A 23,812-nucleotide genomic window follows, 5' to 3' on the forward strand; every position below is an offset into this window, starting at 1 on the left:
CCAATCTCTGATGAACAAAATATCAAAATTTTAAACAAAGACAGAATTAGAATTACTGATTTTCCCTTTTGCCTCAAGGACCAATGTGACTCACATGGCACTTTATTTAAAATGTTTAGACTTTGTCCATCGTGGATTTTTGTTTGCATTAAATTTGAATTTTTAAAATATTGCACTAAAATGTTTATCTTGATTATTCAATTTTTTGGTGCCCCTTAAATTCTGTGCCAGAGGTAAGTGCCTCACTTGCGTCACCCTAGTCCCAGCCCTACAGGACTTGCTCTGCCAACCCGGATGCCTTGCTCCTTCCCTATGGCTATTCACTCACTCATTCATCGACTCATTTGTTCAGTCATTCAGCATATATTTTGGATGCCCATGATTCCAGGAGCCAGAAAAATAGCAGTGTACAAGATAATCATGGTTTCTGCCTTCCTGGCATGGACCGTTTAATTTTAGCAACAGATGTGGATGAAATAATCTCCTAAACAAATGTACGAGTAGATACGTGGCAGTTGCAGCAAAGGGAACTAACGGAGGTGTTGACCAAGAGTGGCGATCAGGGCAGGCTTCCTTGAGGAAGCGGCGTTTGGATGAGATGGAGTTAACCAGGTGAGAATGGGTTGAAGGCGTGTGGCTAAGAGCGTTCCAAGCAGAGGGAGGGCAGATGCAAAGGCCCTTTGTGGCAAAAGCAAGAGTGTGGAGGGTTCTAGAAACACAAGAGGCCAGTGCAGCAGCATGCTGAGAGCCAGGAACAGTGTGGGACAAAACAAAAATGGAGAGGTAGGCAGGGTCTGAAGATGCAGTGGGGAAGGATCTGATCTCCAGCCCAAGGGCAGTAGGAAGCCTGGAGGATTTGGAGCTAGGGAGTGACATGATTAGGTTTGTTCTTTGGGGTGATCCCCCTGGTTGGTTGCTGGATGGAATGTATTTTGGTGTTATACATGGAACCCAGACTCCCTAGTTTTCTAGTCTGGCTTCCCCCTTTCTTGCTGTGTGACCTTGGGTAAGTCATATAGCACTTGCCTTCTCTGTGTTTCAGTTACTCATCTGTAAAATGGGATACCAGTCTCTCAGTGTTGTTAGGATTACATGAGATTATAAGTGTTGGTCTCTACAATAGGCCTGATGCACAGCAAGCACTCTATAAATGTTGGCCATAATTATTATTACCGAGGATGGATTTTAGGGGACAAAATAGAAGATAATAAGAAAGCAGACACTTCCCTCATCCCGGGGGCGGTGCAGCCTGGGCTCTTCTGCCTGAAGCCCGCCGCTCCCTTATTAGAAAGTGGCTTTTCTTTCTGCCACACGCTCTCCGGAGGAGAGGGCATGGTGGAGGCTACAGGAACGCTGTGAAGGTCTTAAAAGGAATTATACCCTGCATAAAAATATTCACTCCAGTGGAGGGCCTTAAACCATTCCCCTGGGCATTGAACAGTGACTGAGCGTGTATTACTGTGCATTTAAGGTGATGGCAGCCGCCCAAGGTCAGAGAGAACCGGCAGGGAAGTGTTTAAGCATAGAAGTTCCCCTAAATAGTAGTATCCTTCCTCTAGCCGTTCCTCTCCCCCACCCGCCAAGTGCCTGATCTGTTGTCCTCCATATCCACAACCCCAGGAATAAGAACAGTCCCTGAAATTCCTCAGGGAGCTGAGGGAAGGGAAGAGGAAAGAGAACAGGTCTGGGCTGGGAGCAGGAGTGGGTCCAGATCTTACCCTATTGTGGTCTGGAAGGACTCTTTTAAAACCTCTGACCTCAGCATCATCATCTGTAAAGTGGGAGCCAGGCACCTGCTTAGTTCTAATTTCTGAGAAAACTAAATGAGGAACTCCAGCCTGGAAGGCCATATACAAAGTACTCAAAAATGATCATTTGTCCTTTCTTGGGGCTTCCTTCCTTCCTATTTTTTTTTTCTTTCCTAAATTCTAAATGACTTTACTTCTTGGCAAGGTAAACAAGCTCCCCAGGCCTTGAGTTTCCTCATCTGTAAAGTGGGTACAGTAACAGGAAGAACTTACAAGTTGTTTGGAGGGATTAGTGAAATGTTTGGAGCTATTGCACGCTGAGATGGGAGACTGAGTCTCACCTGTTTTGATGGTTTTTGTCTTTTCACAACAGAGGGTGGCAGTGGGGACCGGTAGACTCTTCCCCTGCTTGCATCTGGGCACTGTTCTGCCTCTGGTAGCAGCACTGTGGAAGCATAGTAGCCTTAATTCTGGACCTTATTGGGTCCATGAATCCTCTGCATTTGAACACCCAAAATCAGCATATTTTTAAAGTGGGTCCCGGCACTCTAAGGACTAAGGAGTGTCTTGTCCTAGGTAAAAGTGCTCTGGGCCAGAACTCAGAATCCACACATGGGCTATCACTGGCTCAGGGAAATGGGGCTCTTTAGCAAGCCTTGCTGGCCTCAGTTTTCTTATCTGTAAAGGGGGAAACAATGGGATGTACTCCATAGGATTACTGGGGGGGTTAGTGGGGCAATGCTTCTGAAGTGCTTAGCACATAGTAGGAACACAGTACCTATTAACTCCTTTTCCTCTTTCCTTGTTGCAGAGCTCAGTGGGGTCACCATCACCATCCAAAATTCTCAAAAGGAGCCATTTTATGAAATACATATCACACTTCCTTTTGATCTCAGATCAGTATAAAAATAGGGAAAAATCTCTTTTACTTAAGAGAGACTCTAAAAACAAAGAGAACTTAGGCTCATTGTGTCACAGAAAGCCTTGTCACTACCAACGAATGTTTCTGGCAGATGCAGGGACAAAAAGAGGGATTCTGTGGTTAAACAGGTTTGGTAAGCATCGTACCGAAAGAATTAAGTGGCTGTCTTAACCTGCAGGGCAGGTCGGAGTCCTTAGCATGTGATGTATACTTTGAAGCAGCAAGATGGGCTCTGATTACTCAGTGCTTCCCTAATTTACCTGGCCAGACCTTGCTGGGCTCAGCTTCTATGACACATTTTTCTGGGGTTTGGGGGGAGAGGAATAAAAACTGGAATAGCCAATCTTGGGGGCTCTTCTTACTCTTGAAACTTGATGTCTCTAGTTTAGCTGTTCATTTATATCTTTCTTTATTTTAAATAACTCCTTTGTGTAATTTTCCTCCCTTTTTGTCTGTTCTTGGCTCGATGCATTTTGCAATCAGTGCTTTCCTGACTTGGTTTCCCTACTGCAAAATCACTGAATGTTGGTGATTTGCCTAATGATTATCTCTCAAGAAGCTGCTCCAGTCCCCTCTGGGGCAGGTACTTTACCATACACCAGGGGGCAGGCCAAAGTGAAGCAGGGCCCTGTCTCAGAAGCCTGAAGCCAAGGGAGGCTCCCAGCTCTCCCGCTGCCTGCCTCCCCGTAATGATTAGTTGGAATCCAAGACAGCAATACAAGAAGTGTCGTTGGTGGGCGTGATGGAGTGCCTGCTGAGTGGGCCGCAGATAAGCACCGTGATTTCGGAGAACGCTTCATCATTTCGCCGTAAGAACATGTTAACGGGTGATTGTTTGAACGTCTCCAGCTAATAGGATATTATTCATAACACTCTGGCTAGTTGGAATCGAAGATGATAAGAAATTAAATCCTTAATGGCTTTCTTTAAAGGAGGACTTTTCCCAGGGGGACCAGGAACCTTGGGAACTCTCTCCTCTGCCCTGGCAATATCTCTGTGGAGGAAATTGGCTTCAAATGAACTTCCCAGGGAGACACAAAGGTAAGAAGGAAGAGGAAAAAAAGCAATTGGCATTGATTTGGTGTCTACTATGTGCTGGGTACCTAGATATTTTACACTTCGTCCCAGCAACATCTCTGTTGTGACCAGGTACTATTAAGCCCACATCAGAGCTGGGAGATCTGAGGCTCTCGGAGGTGAATCTCCTTGCACAAGGTCTCAGTTTTGCCGCTGGAGTCATGATTTGAGTTCCAAAGCAATTTTCTTTCCATGAGATACAGTTTATGGAGAGGGGAGTTGTCTGAAAGAAGGAGGAGCCCTTGCATGAGATTTGAAGGTGGGAAAGGAGAAGACATAATACTCTAGAGGGAGCTGCAGGCAGGGGCAAGGTGTTGGCAAAAGGAAGGCATGAGTTTTGCAGGTGGCATCTACATTAACTTTGGGAATCATCTATTTCCAGGAGACAGGCAACCAATATTTCCTATGATACTCCCTGTGATTCTGGTGCTTCTGGATTTCCTGAGCTGTGTTCTTTTTGTGTTTCTAACAATTAAGAAAGCTTCTAACTCCCTGTATTAAATCCTTCCTGCTTGAAATACCTTGTGCAGTGACTGAACGTTGACAGAGTAAGCCACCAATCATTTTACAAACACATACAGACACACACACACACACACACACACACACACATGATCAACTCCCCAAGAAAAGGATAACTTAACAAGAAAAGAGTTATAGATCAGACATCCTTGGGGCATGTGATAATAAAATCATCATCGTCATTATCATCTGTTTTGCAACATGGAAACCAACCTCCTGAAGTCTGGACAAATAAAGAGCCCACAGATTTTTTTTTTTTAAAAGCTGCTCTTTCCATGTAATTAAATCCTCCTTCTAAATGAAAAAGACAGAAATGGTGGTGAAATTCTTGAATAGGCCAAATTCACTTTCAGTGGAAACTGACCATAGCAGCTGGCTGTGAATATTTAAAAGCTAATGCATTGTTTGTTTGTTTGTTTTCATTTTTGTGGGGTACAAATACCCAGCATTTCCCCAGCCTCCCCACTCTTTTTCCCCTGAGTCTCATCAGCCTCCACAGTGGAAGCCAGCTCGGTTTTCCATTTGCAAAGTTCACGATTCACCCAGCCATGAGCTGTGCCTTTAACCACTGCTAAATTGTTTCCTGACAGCCCTCGCTACAATTTTCTCCCTTGACATTTGATTTACATATGATCTTTAAGCACTGCCATGGTGGTAATAGTGATTTGGTTAATATTCCAAACGCTCCCCCATACCCCACACCTTGCAGGGACATTTCATTGCTGCAGCGTGGCAAAATGCATGTACCAGATAAATGTATTGCTAATGAAATAAACGGATTAGGGGAAAGAATCAATTGCCCTGCTGCCTGGATGAGGCACCAGGAGTTAATTTTGTCTGGATCTGCAAGGGTGGCTGTTAATAGAATAGGCTTTTTACCTAATTGGAGGGAAAGTAAATGAAGTACAGTAATATTCTGTGATGAATTGGATGAATTTACTTCATTTTCCCTTAGTCTTGCTTGATGAGTGTTTACAGCACAATAGAATTTATGGTCTCCCTCATCCCCCCATTTTTCTTTTCTTTCTCTAGTCTTCACTGTCTTCCTTTTCTTTCTTTTTTTATGTCTCACTTTCTTACCTCTCTTCCTCCAACCTTTCTTCTTGTCCTTCTTTCCATCCATTCATACGTCTATCACTCCATCCCTCCCTCCACCCCTGTACTCCTCCGTCCATCCGTCCGTCCATCCATCCATCCATCCACCCATTTCTTCATCCAGCTAATAAACCAGGGTCTCAAACACAAATGTCTTCAGGAGCCAGTGATATAAATGAGTAACTCTTTGTGGGGCCTGTGGCAAAATGGAGCCATTACTATCATCACTATCCCCATGATCGACATCCGCATTGTCGTCACCATCATCATCATCATCATCATCATCATCATCATCATCATCATTTCCATCAATCTGTCATGTATTGAATCTGTCCTTTTTCCCTCCATCCTTTCAACATTTATTGAGGACTTACTGTGATTTCAAGACCCGATTTACCTCTGTGAATATGACAAATGAAAAAAAGTATAGCAAATAAGTCACTTAGACCAATCTGCATATCTGTCTGATGCCTAGACTCCCACCCAGGATTTTTCTCTCTTTTCTCCTGATGGAGGCATTGAGATTCTGTTGCAGTGATTGCATTTGCCAAAGATCAGAATCAATAGGTGTTAGGTGAAGTGTGGCCAGTCCTCTGGAATCAGAAGTAGGAGAGGGCTTCCCTGGTGGTGCAGTGGTTGAGAATCTGCCTGCCAATGCAGGGGACATGGGTTCGAGCCCTGGTCTGGGAAGATCCCACATGCCACGGAGCAGCTAGCCCCGTGAGCCACAATTACTGAGCCTGCGCGTCTGGGGCCTGTGCTCCGCAACGAGAGGCCGCGATAATGAGAGGCCCGCGCACCGCAATGAGGAGTGGCCCCCGCTTGCTGCAACTAGAGAGAGCCCTCGCACAGAAACGAAGACCCAACACAGCCATAAATAAATAAATTAAAATTTTTTTTAAAAAAAGCAAAAGAAATCTGAACGAAGTATGGTCTTAAAAAAAAAAAGAATAAATAGCCTTAAAAAAAATAAATAAAAGAAGTAGGAGAGATCTCTACAAACAATGAAGAGAAGGGTCAGAGCATATACAGGAGTTTCAGAATGTGTTTTCCTAGCATGAGGTCATGCACAGGAGACCAGACATCTGTGGGAGGGACAGAACATGGCTTACTGAATGAAGAGAGGTCATGAATTAGGGTGGGAAAAACAGACTAGTAGAGTGAGGCACCGAAGCCCAGGGAAGCACCAGGGACAGCTCCAAGGCCTTTCACTTGGGCAACTCTGACCTGTTCAGGTCACATGACTGGCAAGAGGCAAGGCTAGGATTCTAACCCAGGATTCCAGAGCCCACGGTGATCCTCCAACTGCAGCATATTAGAATCCCTTAGGAACTTATTTAACCTGTTGATTCTTGGGGGTGACAGTGACTCTCTCTTTTGGCCAAATTTGAGTCAGGCTCCTCTGAGTCCTCTTTCTGATTAGATGTGGACCATGGACTCTGTCTCTGACCTGCTTGCTCCAGTTTTAGCAAGAATCTTGCTGAGTCAGTTTAGCCAAAATCCCCCATCCTTGGTCTGATCACCCTTGATATCTGATCAAATTCCTAATCCCCGACCCTTGATATCTTATCACTCTGGCCTGTATTCAGCAAGAATCCTATTAGATCAGTCTAGCAAAGAATTACCCTGCCTCTTAGTAATTTTCCATCCACAGATGCCCCCTCTCCCCCAGTTCTGCTCCTTAGCTGTAAATTCCCACTTTGGCTTGTTGCATTCATTTGGAGTTGAGCCCCAAATCTCTCACCTATTGCAAAATCCCCATTGTAGTAGTGACATACCCCCGACCCCCTTGAATGAAGTCTTCCTCACCATTGTTTACACATGTCTGAATAAATTTTTCCTTAACAAGGGCCCAAGAATCTACATTTGTAATCCGCTTCCCAGCTGATTCTGATGCAGGTGTTTTGCAAACCATACCTTGAAAAACTCCACCTGAGCCTTGTCGGGGCATGTTTAGACCAATCTTGTTTTATTTATCCAGTGTCCCATAGCCACCGAGTGTCATGATGCTCAAAGGAGAAAAAGGAGAATCATTGTGGGGCTGGGGTAACGGTAGGGACATCACTTACCTCCACATGATTTTTGTTTGTTTGTTTACTAAAGATTTAGTTATATTTTCAAGGATGTGACTTCATCTACTTTAAAGGCACAGTCTGTCGTCTGCCTGTTGAGCCTCAAATCTCTGCCTGAGCTCAGAATCTAGATTTTTATTTCTAGTCAAATGTTCTGTCTAGGGCCAGCCAGTCATCTCCTGAGAGCCTACTTTGTGCCAGGTACCATGCTGGACACTGGGAATGCAGAAATGAATCAACCTAGATTTTTACCCTCCAGGAGCCAATGTTAAAACCACAGTCAGCCCCCATTTTGCATCTATTGCGTCGGGGCCCCTAGAAAGCATTTATCATCTTGTTCAACTGTCTCCTCTTTTTCCCCCTCTCTTACCGCAGACTTCTGCTTGTATAAACTTTGCTGAGAATTTGAGCAGAAATAGTAAATAATGAAGCTCCAGAGGGTTGCACTAATTTCCCAGACATTTAATCAATATGGAGCTGCCCTGTTCATTACAGCTGTCAAAAATATGCAAAGTTGTCCATCTGGTCCTCTCAGGTACGAAGCTCTGAGCTGCAGTCACCAGTTGCTTGGCTAATTACCACGCCCCATTTTCCCTCATTCCGAGGCCTCTCCATTAACCACGAGCTACCAGCTCAAGTATAAAGGCAAACAATAAATATGTGAAATGGCATTGCCTGGGCAGGGGTCCTGAACGGTGGTTGAGTTGGGTCACTGCAGATGAGGAGTACAGGTGGGGTTCTGTGGAAGAGCACATCTTCTCTCCCTATCTTCTTCCCCCCCCACCCCCCCACCCCCGCACCACGACTCTCCCCACTCCTCAACCTCCTTCCTTCAGAGGCCCCTCCCTGCCCTTCAGATATTTAGACCTATTAAAAACCATTGGGGGGAAAAATGATCTATACAAAAGCTTTGCATAAAAAAGTGATCAATGCAAATTCCTCTGAGGAAATTGCTTCAACAGATGGAAACGGCCCATTTGCAACAAATGCCGCTGGCTGTGCAGATGGTAATTATGGGATGTATGTAAACACGCAAGCTCTGGCAAGCAGAGCAAACTGCACTGCTGCACTCAGCCGGCATCAAGGCTGCCTGCCCTGGCACTTACCCCTGCCTTGACTGGTCTGCAGGCCAGGGGTTCCAGAGGAGCCCAGGGGTGCCTAAGGATTTGGGTTTGGGATTCCAAGACCTAGCTTCTATTTAACTACAGTCTTTCTGAAATGGGAGCAAACCACATATCCTCTAATCTCTTGGTGGACCAAGGTTGTGGCATGGCTTCCTGGAAGAAAGAAATCAACATATATTGAGCACTCACTGTATGCCAGGTACTGTGCTCTTAGCCTTGAGTGCATTCTCTTGTTTAATCGCCACAAAGACCTTGGTGGGTTGACATTATCATTATCATCACCATTGCCACTATTTTGCAACTGGGGAAACTGAGGCTTGATGAGGTGAGGGAATTTTCCCAAGATTATAAGGCTAGAAAGTAAGGAACCAAGATGTATCAGTTAGCTGTTGCTGAGTAACAAACAATGCCAAAGCTCAGTGGCTTCAAATAATAAGCACTTATTATTGTTTACAGCCCTACAGTCATATGGGTGCTTCTTGCTAATCATGACTGGGCTCACTCATGCTTCTAGATGATCTAGGATAGTCTTCCTTAAGTCTGTTATTTGGCTAACTGTTGAGCTGTGTTGATGGGGATTAAGAACCGCGTGCTTTTCATCCTCCAGCAGACTCATGGTAGACAGCAAATTCCAAAATAAAGAACAGAAATGCATAAGGCCTCTTGAGGCCCAGGCTTGGAAAAGACACACAATCTCCTCCACCAGATGGCTAATCCAAACTAAAGAGGTAGAGAAATAGACTCCACTTCCCAACTGAAGGAACTGCAAAGACACATTGCAAATGGCAAACACACAGAGAGGAATGGAGAATAAGGCCAGTTTTGTAAGCAATATATCACTATTGGAAGCAATATAAGCATAAGACTTGAACTTAGAGTTCTCTGGTTTCAAGTCCATAATTTCCAAGGTCATCCATGGGTGCCCATCATTCCAGAGATAACTTGGCCTTTTATGGTTCATCTCTCCTTGACTATCTTCTGTCGGCAGGTAAATTAGGGCTCATCTCTTCTCTCTTCCAGTGATTCTTACTCCCACTCTCAGCCTCTTTCCCTTGGACATCTGAGTGGGACAGTGCTTTAAGCACTAAATTCAGAGTCAGTGTATTTGAGTTCTGGTCCCGTCTCCATCCATGATGCTCTTTTGGGCTTCACGGAATCCCTCACCCTCCCCAGATCTCAGTGTTATGCCTGCAATGAACAAGATGGAGAAGGTTTGATCTGAGATTCCTTCCACTCAAATTCTTTATGATTTTATGAATGGCAAGGGGTTCTCCAGCCTCAGTGGTCCAGCTCATACCATCGTTTGCCTAGCCCCTGTCGGTATTTGATTTTGCAGCTTATGCACTAGGATCCCTCCAGCATTACGTTTTTCTGCGTCCGCTCTGTCTCAACAATCTTGGGAAGAGGGTAGTATTATCATTACACCCACTTTACTGGTGAGGAGGCTAAGGCTTCAAGAATTGAAGGGACTTGTTTAAAAATCTCAGGGTCTCTGAGTGTGACCTGGAGACAGATCCCACATCTCTGGACATCCAACCCACTGAAGGAGGCCAGAGGTCCAAGATGGAACCCTAAACTGGAGCTGGAACCTCTCCAGGTCCAGGTATCTTGTTCCCCGCTTCTGTTGAATCATCCGGTTTCCTCATCCTTCAGATGTTGCAGAGAATCCAGATTCCTCTCCCTGATGTCCTCAGCTCCCCCTGCATTGATCTGCAGCTTTATGAGGGTGACAGGCCATACCTTTTAATTGCATTATTACATCTTTATGGTCTGCTGATTGAGCAGGTCGCCTCTGCTGGGCAGCCAGGCCCTGGAATTTATATGCGGAACTGAAACGTTTATTGGAATCATATTGATAAAGGCATATTGTGAAAAGGCCTGTGACTCTTAAGAAGAGACTGGGGTCCTCAGGAGGCAGGGGGAGAAGGCAGGTCAACATACTCCCGAGGAGACAGTCGGTCACTCATGAGATATGAGGGCAGCAATTCCCTCCATCCCCTGCTCAACTCCTAAATATTTCCTCTTTTGTCAGCCTGTTAAGTTCTGGTAGGAAAGAGCAAGTGCCCGGGAAAGCTGTAGGGAGAGGGGCTGGGAGATTTCTGAAGAGGGGCAGTGTTCCAGCTTCGTGGATAGGTTGGCAGTGAGGGTAGGGACTGCTCCTGCTGAGATGGGGAGGGCCCTTCAGGTAGAGGCTCTGTGTGAACAAGGATAGATGGCAGAGACTCTTCACGGAGTAGAAGATCTGTAAGGAAACTACCTGGCCTGCTGGCCAACTCCGCTTGCGCGTTGAATGTGCACCTCAAACTTGCTATCCCCCAACCTGAACTGATCCTGCCAATTTAATTTGCAGACGTGCCCATTGCAGGAGTCAACAGATCCACCCTCCCAGGGGCTCAGGACACCTTGGGGTCATCTTTGATTCTTCCCTTGATTCCACTCCCTCCCCACTTTTTTTTTTTTTTTTTTTTCCTGCGGTACGCGGGCCTCTCACTGTTGTGGCCTCTCCCGTTGCGGAGCACAGGCTCCGGACGCGCAGGCTCAGCGGCCATGGCTCACGGGCCCAGCCGCTCCGCGGCATGTGGGATCTTCCCGGACCGGGGCACAAACCCAGGTCCTGGGGGACCTTTGATGCTGCACTGGGGGCTGGAGCTTGTACCGTGAGCTCTGATTTCCACCCTGAACCACATAGTGTGTTAGTGGAGCTCTCATATGCATCCAAGGTAATCAGTGTGCCTTCCTGGAGCTCTGGATTAGTAATATCATGTGCCAGGGAGTCAACCCTAAATGAGGAATTTGGAAGAGGATCGCTCAGAGGTTAATTTGAATGTATTTCCGTGTCTCAACATCAGCACATTCTAGGAAAAAGGAATCTGCTGTGCATAGTAAATGGTATTTGGTGCGTAGCTCCTTTCTTCAGGTATGACCTGGGTCGTCTGTCTTTTTGATTCTGAAAGGACTTTGGTGCCAGGAGGGAGGGGGTCTGTGGTGCAGTGTTAATTGGTGGCAACTAACTGGACCTAGTTTATGAATTCCTCCAGGCCATAAGCCACTCATACTTTAGTTCATTGTTGTAATGACCACAGTCCTTTTCTAAAGTGCTCTAGCTTTGACGAAAAGCAATGGCATATGGCCAAGTTCACCTCCAGGGATCTCTCTTTAAGGGGGGCAGAGGAGGTGAGAATTTTAGGGTTGGGGTTCTCAGCTGGAATGGCCAGATGACAAACTTTAAGCCAGGCAGCTCTGGGTTGAAATCCTGGTTCAGCCACCCACTAGCTGTGTGACCTTGGGTGAGTCCTTAACCGCAGTTTCCTCATCCATATAATAGGGATGATAGAGCTTCATTTTATATGACCAGAGGAAGGGGGATGGAGTGGCTTTTATTTAACAGTGACTGACTAAGCACATACCAGATATATGTGCAGATCCCCAAAAGTGTCTGTTAGAAGTGTATCTAGATGAATGAGTGATTGTTGAATGAATATATGAAGGTATGCTGTTCAGAGATTACAGGGATGGACAATGTCCCCAATCAAGAAAGGTGGCAGGACTCGGGTTGCTTGACCCTTTGGGCATTTAGAGTGTGGAGGCTGTTCATGAAGAATCCCAAACTTGAAGAATCCTAACACATCAGGACTTGAGGGAGTCTCTGAGAGACTTCTCATTTTGAAGGGGAGTAGAATCAAGGCCCAGAGAGGGAAAGTGGTGGGGCCAAGGACACACAGCAAGTGAAGGGCAGGCTTGAGGTTGGAACCGAGGTGCCCTTTTTCCTACAACGTTCCCACCCCGGCCTCTCCACAGGTGCTTTTCTGAAAATGCACAGGAGAGAACGGGGCAGAGTCTAGACCTGTGGTTCAAACATCAAGTTCAGAAGAAGAAGAAAATACTCTCGGGCCCCCTCCTGACTTCAGCCACAGGCCTGGGAAATCCCCAAAGCAGAGGATGGACAAGGACAAACTTCATGAAGGGTCAAGAGATGCAAGAAAAGGCAGGCAGAGTAATTAATAACCATCAGCAATAGATAGTGTTGGGGTGAGCACTGAGATACCTATTGATCAGAGAAGTAAACACAAATCACTGCAAGTGTTCCTTCAGCCCTGGGTCAATATGATTCCATATACAAAGAAGCTAGCAGCCGTTGCCGATACTGGGGAGGTCTTACTCCGGGTGGCCTCGAGAGCTTGCGCTGCTTGAGGATGTATCTGCATTGTGAGCGCCTCTGCTGTAGGTGCTCTTTCCATTCATTTGTTCATTCATTCATTCATTCATTCAACATATTCTAAATGCTTACTACACGTCAAGCTTCTTGGAGGCACTGGGATAGAGCAGTGGGCACGAAGGCAATCCTTGCCCTGATGGGGCTCACAGAATAGACAAATAAATAAATAAGATAATTTTAGACAGTGTTGAGTGCTGTGAAGAAAGTCACATAAGGGAGGTAGATGGAGAGTGGGTGGAGGGGGATGGTGTCTCGCTGATACTGGACAATTGGGGAACACCTCTCCGAGAAGGCGACCTCTGGCTAAGATCCTAATGAGTAGAAGGAGTCAGCCCCATGAACACAGGGGGAAGGGTGCTCCAGGTATAGGGAACAGCATGTGCAAAGGCCCTGGGATGGGAAAGAGCTTGGGATGTTGGAGGAACAGAAAGGACTAAGGGGTTGGATTTGTTCTAAGTGATGAAGCCATTGGAGGATGATTGGCCAGCCCCTTTCAGTGTGGGCCTCTTAGCAATGAGGCATTCATTGACCTGGAGTTAGGGACAGGCTCCTGGCTGGAGTCTGGCAGACCCAGCCCTGCCTGAGTGTGGAAGCCTCGGCCAGCTCCTCCCATCATGGAACCTCTATTTCCTTATTCACAACATGCAGGACATGGGCTCATGACCTTCCAGCTCTGACATTCTGACCTTCTTTCAAGGACATGGGATGCAAATATACAACCTCCACGCATATCAGTCACTCAGGTAAGGCCCCCTTTGCTTGCCATGAGATGCAAGTTATTGTGGTCAAGGAAGTGGGAGATGAAATGGCAGGAAAAGCAAAGGTACCAAAGAGAAGAGTTGAGCTTATAAAACCTGTCATCTGAGTTGGCTCCTTTGAGCTGGGCCTGGGTCTGTGTGTCACCAACCCCTCAATTTCAGGTTGCACCATGGATCCGCCATGTTTCGTGCAAGCTGGTAGCTGTCTTCCCTGTGTCCTTGCAGTGAAGTTGCAGCCTCTGAGGGCAGGTCCTGGTGGCAGAAATAAGCAGTGCCTATGCAGAGCAGCAGCATGCAGGACGAGGAGAAAACAGTTGCCCTGTGGAGACTCTAAAAGCTCAACTAGTTAAGAACCAGCGGTGCTACAGTTGCCCATTTGACAGGACCTCCTAGCACGCAGAGACCCCATGCCTAGGTACACACCCCAGAAAGTGAAAAATGAAAACATGTATGTGCCGGAAGACGTGTGTGAGCACGTTCACAGCAGCATTCTTCGGAACAGCCTAAAATTGAGGACTACCCAAAGCTCCATCAACATTTAAACTGGAAGATCGTGCCGTACTCCCAGAAGGGTATACCACATAACAAGATGGGCAAATCCAGCCCATGGTCATATCTGACCATTTCCTATTTTGTAAATAAAGTTTTATTGGAACACAGCCATATCCATTCATTACATATAGTCTATGGCAGCTTTTGCACTAACTAGCAAAGATGAGCAGTTACAAAAGAAATACTATAGCCTGCAGATCCTCAAGTATTTACTCTCTGGCCCTTTCCAGAACGAATTTGCCAACCCTTGCTATATAAAAATGAAAATAAGCAGTCTACAGCTTCCCTGGGCAATGTGGATGATTTTCACAAACAAAATTTTGAATGGAAGAAGCCAACACAAATGAGTACCAGTTGCACAATTGCATTTATATTAAGTGTAAAGACAAGCAGAACTATTCTACATGGCTGGAAGACAGGTTACCTGTGGAGGATAGTAACTAAACAGGGCACGTGGCAGCTTATGGGTGCTGGAAATGTTCTGCTTATTCTCCATCTGGGTGGCAATGGGTGTTCATTTCGTGACAATCCATTAAAATGTACACAGATGATGTGCACACTTCTGTGTATGTATGTTGTTCATCGATAAAAATTTTAAAATAAATAAAAGAAATGGTGGGTGTAGATCACTATGCCAATGTATTTCCTGGGCAGAAAGCTCAAATAACAGATTGTCAAGTTAGAAAACAGATAACTTTAACCTTTCCACGCAAGCACACATTTATGCATTCACTCTACAAATGTTTATTGATCTCGCACCATGCACCAGGTGCTGGGAATTCAGCAGTGAGAGAGATAGACACAGCCCCCACCTTCCCGGCATTTACATTCACACTCACACGTGCCCAGGGAATCTTGCACGCATGTGCACCAAGACGCTCCATCCTCAGCGTGGACCTGCCCACGTGTGCACTCCCGATCTGCATCTGCAGGTCATGTCATTCTCAGGTGAACACTTTTTTGAATTTTGCTCTCCCTTCCCTCACTACCATAACTTCCACCTCCCTCCTCCCTCAGATACAGACGGATGGAGCTCAGTTTACCCAGCATCACTTAGGAGTCCTTTGTCCTCCAGGGATCATGGGCCTGTGCTGGCCAGGACTCCACAGCTTAGTTCCCACAGCTTAGGGATGGGTCAGACCAGCTGGTTTCCCCCCAGGTCATGCCTGGCATCTGAGACACCTGGGGCTCAGACAAGTGGAGACCCAGGGCTGAGCGGGTGGGTGACCTTGAACCCAAGGATGCCCTCTGATGTCCCCTGGATTTTCTGCTGGGCTTCCTGCCCTCAGTGTGGTTACCTGCCACCCATGGATCGTGGTCACCAGAGCCTTATGGTCTAGTGGTCAAGGCTGACTTGTTCAGTGAACCCCATGTTCCCTTGAATGTCTCCCTTTGAAGACCTCCTATCCCAGCCCCTCTCAGCAGTTCAGCCCAGAAAGCCAGCTGCTATGACTGATAAGCACCAGCTGTCCAGCATTGCTGTGCCATGGTGGGTACCAGCATGCAACGGGGTGGCTAAACAAACATACCTGAGTTCAAACCCCGCCTGGACCATCAGTATTCTGTGACTTTGGGCAGGTTATTTAACCTTAGCTCATCTAATTCCCCCAATGACAATAAGGAAGAGGTACTGCTATCATCCTCACTTGATAGATCCAGAAACTGAGGCTTAGAAATGGTAAGGACTTGCTTGAGGACACACCCACATCTGCACCCTGGATTCTAATTTTAAAGACCATCTGTTGCTCTGAAGGACTAACCCCAGTTATGCGCCAAAATGGTTTCCTTTGGAAAAGTCACGATTTGTGCTTTTGAAGTCCTGGGTTTGGCTAATCAGGAGCAATCTCCTTTTCTTGGAGAAATAATTCACTGTTGGACGCAATCATGGAAAAAGTGAATTCCCTCCAAATTCTTGCAATGAGACAGTCAGTGCTGAGGACAAAATGTTGAGGTCTTTTGAGGAGATGGTACCTCTTAGTAAGTGGAGATGCTTAATTTTTTTTTTTTTCGCAGTGGAAAGACCTGCTGTTTCAAATTTCTTACAACTGGGTCTCTGTTCAAATACTGGCTTGGAGTGAACTTTTCATGCCACGGGTCATCTCTGATGTCATGGCATTTCTGATGAACTCCACCAATTTTGAGCATCAAGGCTGCCAGAAGTGAAACTGGTATTTGCAAATGTATTTCCACTTCGTCAGAAATAACAGATGTTTGCTGGAAAAGATTAAAGTTGCCTAGTCTATTATTAAATATCAGAAGTAAAGCACTGGCTGTCCTCAATCAGCTTTCTACCTTTCCCATGATGATATTTTGTTCTGTTGGTAAACTTATCAAGTGTGCCTAGTGCTTTTGTTGGCATCACCTGGCAAGTATGCTCATGGAATTTACCTGTAGGAGTGGACAGGTGGGTTTCTGTCTGTGTGTTTCATGAGTTAACTTGGTTGAAAAAACTGTCAGGAAGGGCTGGGTTTGAAGTCTGCCCAGGAGTTCACTCTGTGCTCATGACTTGTTCTTTGAGTATTGAGAACATAAAGAAGCCTTTTACATCAATGCTAGAGTAAAATGAAGGTGGTGCCCCAAGTCAGCAGCAGCTATTTTCATCCATGGACTACTGAGGTTGGGTGTGGTGGGTCATGGAGTGACTTGGAGGTCAAGCTCAGAGCTCTGGAAGGTCCAGAAACTACAGAGAGTGGCCTGTGGATCCTGGAACATCAAAGGATCCCTAGTCTGAGACCCAGAGCCTAGGTAAACAAGATTATACCCTCTCAGAGGCCAGCAGTAGGGAAGACCCCACCTTCTCCAGCAGCCTAAGTTTGGAGAAGGATAAATGTGAAGCAGGACCACCACGGCATGAGAGAATCCCTGTTCCCACATGCCCTTTTCCAAGTGGCATTTTGTTGAAGATCATTTTCTTAACTAAGCATTTCTGGCGAGTTGTCAGAAGGAGGTGGGCAAACCCCTGCTGACCTGTCTTGTAGGTGTTCGGAAGCATGTTACAGAAAAGGGCAGGGATGTGTTGGCAAAGGCAACTTGACAAAACCCTCCAACAAACAAATTTACCTGGTGGAAAAGGGACAAGATTACTCCAACCATCAACACTGGAAAACCAGAGCTGCTCCCCAACACCAGGCCTCAGCCTGGCTATAGACATAACCCGAAGAAAGCAATTCGCTAATGTTCCCGGCCCTCGGATCCAACATCAGCCTGGGATCTAGGCCTTGGGTAATGAGCAGCCCAGGCGGCGAATGAGGTTTGCAGTTGAAATCCATCTGAGGCCTCTCTCCCTGCCAATGTCTACAGCTTAATAATTGCTTCCTTGCTCTCCCTGCATTTGGGTTCAAGAGAAGTGCCAGCCCCTCCAGCAGCATTATGCAAATAGGGCCCAGTGCGTTCTGGCAGCGGCATATAGAATATGTAAATTTATGGTGGTGGCGGAGCCTGCTTAAGACAGAAGATTTCTCAATGATGAAATTAGATTTTCTGGAAAGAAGCTTCTGAGGACCTGTCTCCTGTTCCCCTGACTCGTGCTGTGCCATAGCCACCAAACCGGCGCTCTGGGAAATAATTAACTGAATTACAGGCTGAAACCTATTTTTAAAAAAAATAAAGAGGGAGAGAAGAAATAGACCAGGTTGCAGGAGGCCACAACAAATCCATACTTTACCGAGCATGTCAACGGGAATGGAGGCTGGGAGGGTGGGAGGCGGGTGGACGGGGAGCATGGGGCTCTGGTTGGCAGGAGGAATTGACACAGGGTGGAGAGAGCTTCCACCTCCCCTTGGCCTTCATGTGGGCAAGGGTGGGAGAATGGGCAGAGCTGTGGGCGCTGCTTTCTGCTCCAGCCTAGCACTGCCACTTTTATCTGCTTTATGTACCTGCCTTCTCCCGATTTTGTTTACAAGAAAGCATTTATGTCATTTTTTAAAAATTGAAAAATCATTCATGTGTAGACCAGATCAAACTTGAACATGCATCAGACTTACCAGGAGGACTTGTTAAACACAGATTGCTGAGTGCTCCTCCCAGAGTTTCAGAGTTGGTCCAGGGAGGGCTCAGAAATGCACATTTCCAATAAGCTCCCAAGTGACAGTGATGCTGCTAGCCAGGAGCCACACCCTGAGAATCACTGCCTTAGGCTAAAGTCTTCATTAGAATGATGGGGGAGACGGAGGCCCAGAGAGTTAGGTGATTTGCCAAAAGTCACCCAGTGGAGTCAAGACCAGGGTACAGAGCTGACTTTTTCCATCATCATCATCGTCACCATCATCACTGTCACTATCATCATCTTTGTTGTCACTCTCCTTTGCTGAAAGCTTTCTAGGTTCCAGGCACTTACACTCCTCACTTCATTTAGCCCTTGGCCATAATTCTATACAGGAGCTGCACAGTTATCCCCAATGAAGATACTGTTATGGATGGAATGTTTGTGTTCCCCCTTCAAATTCCAGTGTTGAAGCCCTAACCCCCATGTGGTGGTATTTGGAGATGGGGCCTCTAGGAGGCAAATAGGTTTAGATGAGGTCATGAAGGTGGGTCCCCCATAATGAGATTAGCGTCCTAATAATAAGAAGGCAGATCTCTCTCTCTCTCTCTCTCTCTCTCTCTCTCTCTCTCTCTCTCTCTCTCTCTCTCCCCCTCCCTCCCTCCCTCCCTCTTGTGTCACACACAATGAGGAGGCAGCCATCTACAAGCCAGGACAAGAGCCCTCACCAGAGACAGAATCTGCCAGCACCTTGATCTTGAATTTCCAAGCCTCCAAAACTGTGAGAAGTAAATCTATCCTTTAAGCCACCCAGCCTTTTATATTTTATTATAGCAGCCCAAACAGACTAAGACAGACACTGAGGCTCAACTTCAGGTGACTTCACCTCCTGATCCTCAGGTTTCTCATCTGTAAAATGGGGAGTTCTGACCCTTCAGAGTGTTGGGAGGATTCAGTGAGATTTTACACACAATGTGCTGAGCACAGAGCCTAGCACATAGCAGGGGCTCAGTAGTTGGGTCATAGTAATTATTATTGTTCTTGTAATTATCATTATTAATCGAATGGTAGAGATTGGGACACAGTGGTGTTGTGGAGTGAACTTGGGGTTAGGAATATGAGGGTCTCGAGTCCAGTCCCAAGCCCTAAACTCATCTGCTGTGAGACTTACGTGTAGGTCACCACCCTCTCTAAGACCCAGTTTTTGCAAACGGAGTAGATGGAACTTGGTGGTCCCAGGACACGCCCAGCTGTACAGTCTCTGATTCCGTCATTTCAAGGGTGGGGCCATCTCTTATCCCCATGTTGCCCCAGTGTGGGTGTCCTCCTTCCTCTCCTGGACTGCTGCTCAGCCTCCTCCTGGCCTCCTTGCCTCTGGTCTCACCCCAGCCCCTCCACCTTTCTAAAAGTCTCAGATGGCAGCCAGGTATCAAACCCTTTTGTGGCTATTTCCCTTCTTTGGATCAAGTCCAAGCATCTCAGCTTGGCATCCAAACTCCTTCATGCTCTGGTCCCTCTCAGCCCCTAATCTCTTGCCTCTCCCTCTTACACTCTATTTTACGATAAAATGCAGACGTTTGTGTTAGCCCTCAGGCACCATGCTCTTTCCTGCCTCCCTACCTTGTTCTTGCTGCACCTTCTGCCTGGCGCTCCATCCTTGCCCTTCCTCTCTTTGTCTGCAAACTTCTTGAACTTCAGTGCTCAGCTCAGATATGTTGTGCCCTGAGAAACCTTCTCTCACCTACCTACTTCCTGTCTCCAACCCGAGGCTCCTAGAGTCCCTTCCTCTGAGCTGCCTGTAGGTATCTCGTCCTAGTTCTTAACACTTCCTAGTATAAAAGTCTACTGCCTTTCTCACCTTTTCTGCTGGACAGTGGCTAGTTTAAAAGGAAGAGACAAGCTTCTCAGTCAGGGGTTTTTCGAAATTTTCTGTTTTGTTGTTTGTTTTATCTGCTGTCTGTAAGCATCTTGAGTGTAGGGCCTTATGTATTTTGTTTGCCAGTGTAATTGCAACACTTATTTTCATGCCTGGCACATGGTAGGTGTTTAATCCTTAAATTAATAAATCTGAAATCTCTGCCCATTTTCACAGATTTCTTATTAACCATTCTATCCCTGTTGCCTACCAAATGCCTGGCATGGAGGCATCAGTAAATAATTACTGAGTGAATGAGTAGGTGAATAAAATGCATGACTTCATATATAACTGTATCAGTTAGCTGTTGCTGCATAACAAACAGCCACTAAATCTCAGTTGCATGCAACAATAGGCATTTATTTCTCATCTAGTTTTATCTTGTGAGTCAGCTGGGGCAGCTCTGAGCTGCAGGTGGTGTCTGGCTCAGCTCCGCATGTGTGTCATCCTCTGTGGGCCAGCAATCCAACCAGAACATGCGAGGGCAGAGGTGCAAGAGAAAAAGTGGAAACACACATAATTTCTTAAGGTCTCATCCCAGAACAAGCACCGTGGCCCTTCCATTCCAACATTGTTGGCCAAAGCGAGGAACGTGGTCAAGCTCAGTCAATGGACAAGGATGTACCCTCTAGGAGGAGAGGCTTCAAAGTCCCAGGGCAGAAGGCATGGATACATCTAGGGGTGAAGCATCAGGACCCATAAATCTGTCTACTTCAATGACTACCCCCAGCATCTAGCCCACAGCTCATGGCACATAGCTACCACTCACTATGATCGCGGAGACAAAGTGACCACGGTGGCCCCCCCGTCTTTAAGACACTAGAACATTTTTTCACTTTTTGCATTTCATACCCTCCTTCATCTCCCGCCCTGCAGTTTTCAGCGATTTTTCTGGAGCCCTCACTAAACAATCTCTAGGTCTCTGCCCACAGGCACTGCCATTCTGGGGCATGTCACAAGCGCACCCCCGCCAGCCTGTCCTCCTCTCTGTTCTTCTCCCAGCCCACAGTGCACATTGTGAGGGTCCCCCTGATGTTTAATGCATGAGCTCGTCGTCCTCCCTGCAGCCGCCACAGACAGACTCTCTCAGCCTGGGAACGGCCATGAAGTCAGGTGACTGTACAGGAAGCAGCGCCCCCCCCACCGCCCGCCTCCTCGCCTTCCAGTTGTTGTGAGGCTGCCCTTCTTCGACTCATGTGCAGCTTTATAAGCTCTTTTATTAATGTGCCGGAGGCAGAGAAAAATGCATTTGTAATTTCCCCTTAATGGCTGGTGGAACTTCTTTTTGTTTTCTTTCTGAGCATTTGTTTGTGGCGTGCGCGCGCGCGCACACACACACACACACACTCACTCACACTCCAGGTCAGGATGAATTGAGTGACAAAGCAGTGGATGTCAAAGCACAAACACAGTCTTGGAATATCTCAGCAGGAAAGGGGTCTGAGTCTGATGCCTGCCACATTGCATTCCCAGAACCCTGTTCTTCCTTAAAATAGCATCAGAGGGTGCTGCAGGGTGAGAAAAATTGTGTGTGTTTGGCTGGGTAGCGGGGGAATGTTTGGCCCTTCCCTGGACCTTGCTTCAATCAGAGCATCTCTGTTTTGCCTGATTTGTATACTGTGGTTATACATAGGCTTCTTTGGAATTAAGGGAGCCACTGCTGTACAAAATATGTAATAATCATTGTTTCCTCTACCCCTGGGTTCACAGAAAGGGAAACCAAATCTCAGGGAGCGTGTTACTTATCCAAAGTCACAGGATGAGTCAGGGGCATCAGGGGCACTAGACCCTCAGTGTCCTGATTCCAAACTTGATGCTTTTGGCTTGCAAACAGGTTATGCCTCACACTGCAGAGTATTTTCACTAAAATAGTTTGATATGTCTTTTTTTCCCGCAGTCTCCTAAACACACTGACCATGGATGCTTGTGCTAAAGGGAAAAAGCCATGGTGGGGAGGTCTCCTTTTGCTTGCTGCAAAAGAACTAAGATTTACTGAGCACCTAGTGTGTGCCAGGCACTGGACTGCAAGTACTTGAGATATGCATTGTCTAATCGAAACCCCAGCACTAGGTGGGAATGATTGTCTCCTATGCCACAGATGAGGATGCTGAGGTTTGGATGGCGAAAAGACTTCCCATCACCCAGGAAATGGTGGAAATGGGATTCACATGGAGGTTCTCCGTATGTTAAAGAGATGACAAAATTTCAGAGTGCTTAGCCCTTCGTAGGTCTTAAGAGTCAAATCATTCAAACGATAAGATATGATGACAGTGACCACAACTTCTTCCAGTTACTGAGTGATTGCCTTGAGCCTGGCTCCTGCCGGGTGCTTTACAAGCAGGGCTGCCAGGTCCAGCTGTGCAGGGTGGGTCTTGCAGAAGAGCTCCCAGCCAGAGGGACAAGGGACAGCTGACTCAGTCCTTAAGCTGCTCCCCAGACCCTGGTGTAAAGTTGCATCCTGGAGGAGGGGATGCTGATCTCTAATATCTCTGCCAGGAAGAGCTGCCTTTTCCTAATTTCCACAACGGCGCTCTGTGCAAGCTGCTACCCTGTCTGCACACATTATCACATCCTCCCACAGCCTCCAGGGTAGCTTTATGACTATACCCATTTTAAAGATGAAGAAACAGAGGCACAGGGAAGTTAGATTTCTTGCCCAGAATTCTGCAGCTCTTTCAGTGGCAGAACCAACATTTGAATCCGAGGTTGTAAAACTCCATGACTCGAGGAGGTAGGAATTTGCAGCTATACCCACCCGTACTCCCTGTGCCCCCAAAGATTGTTGAGTTTCACAAGGTTCTAAGGATAGAACCTGGGGATGCAAGGTTTGGGGACTCCTGGAAGGAGGTATTCTCTGCCCTGTGTAACAGGAATCAAGAGAGATTCTGAGACAGCAAATGGCACACAAAGATCAGCCCCGTTGGGCTTTTTCAACAGGTCTATCTTTGGATCACTTGTCTGTGGTCTTCTCTGCCACCCCTCTCCCCAAAGAGATCCCATGGAGGGAGTAAAAGACCCCCAGATCATGTAGGTCTGACCTCCCCCCCACCCTGTACCTTCTCTCCTGGAATACCCAAGAGCTGTAAGAAGCCTCCCTGGAGATAAATGTCTACACAGAGCCAATTGTCACACGATGTCCCAGAGCCAATTACTCATTCTGAGAGACCCAGAGGTGGCTTAAGGAGTTGACAAATAAAGAGGAAATAATTTGCAATTTGCTGTTGACACATAATCAGAGTGTACCGAGGGGAAAAAAAAATAAGTGTTACAGCTTACGGCTTCTCACGTTTTATTTTGATCTTCTAAATCAATACATAAGTGGAGAGGCAGCTGGAGACAAACGTTTTGGAAAAAGAAAATGTTTGCGTGTGTTTGGCTAAAGGAAGGAAGGACTTTCTAGAAAACCAAAGATACGGCAAAGAAGGTTGAATGAGGCCGTGTCCCCCTGACAAAAGGAGACGCAGTGAATGACAGTTATAGGATTCTTACTCTCTGCCACACACTGAGGCAGGCACTTGACAAGTTATGGCTGTGGATCCTCATCTCCAACCTGGGAGGTAGGTTCTATTTTCAGCCCCATTTCACAGGTGGGGAAATTGAGGCCCCAAGAGATGAAGGTTCTGGGCCAAAGACATTTGATCTGCATAAGCTGAACCCGGGACCAGCCACCCAAGCCAGGCTGATGCTGGAGTCCATCCTTCAGCTTCCAGATTAGTTGCCCTGAGTTTTGATGCTGGTCTTTTGTTTGGGGACCATTAAGGGGCTTAAAACAGGGGTCCCTCTCTCGAGGGGAGAGTCTTGGGGAGGGTGTGCTGTCTCTGGTTCCTCT

At 46.7% G+C, this 23,812-nt stretch overlaps 1 long non-coding RNA gene across 8 annotated transcripts in view; it reads left to right on the forward strand.

Moving 5' to 3' along the window:
* The window catches only part of LOC309814430, a 372,229-nt gene that overhangs the window by 158,270 nt on the left and 190,147 nt on the right, over positions 1–23,812 (forward strand). The window contains exon 3 of one of the 8 annotated variants that reach the window (XR_014295675.1): positions 13,425–13,519. The exons of the other annotated variants lie outside the window; for them this stretch is intronic. This is a non-coding gene — a long non-coding RNA (uncharacterized lncRNA). The remainder of the gene's footprint in view (positions 1–13,424; positions 13,520–23,812) is intronic. 8 annotated transcript variants of the gene reach the window in all.

This window comes from Mesoplodon mirus (genome assembly GCF_964341445.2).
Source record: "Mesoplodon mirus genome assembly, chromosome: 13".
NCBI classification, from domain to species: domain Eukaryota; kingdom Metazoa; phylum Chordata; class Mammalia; order Artiodactyla; family Ziphiidae; genus Mesoplodon; species Mesoplodon mirus.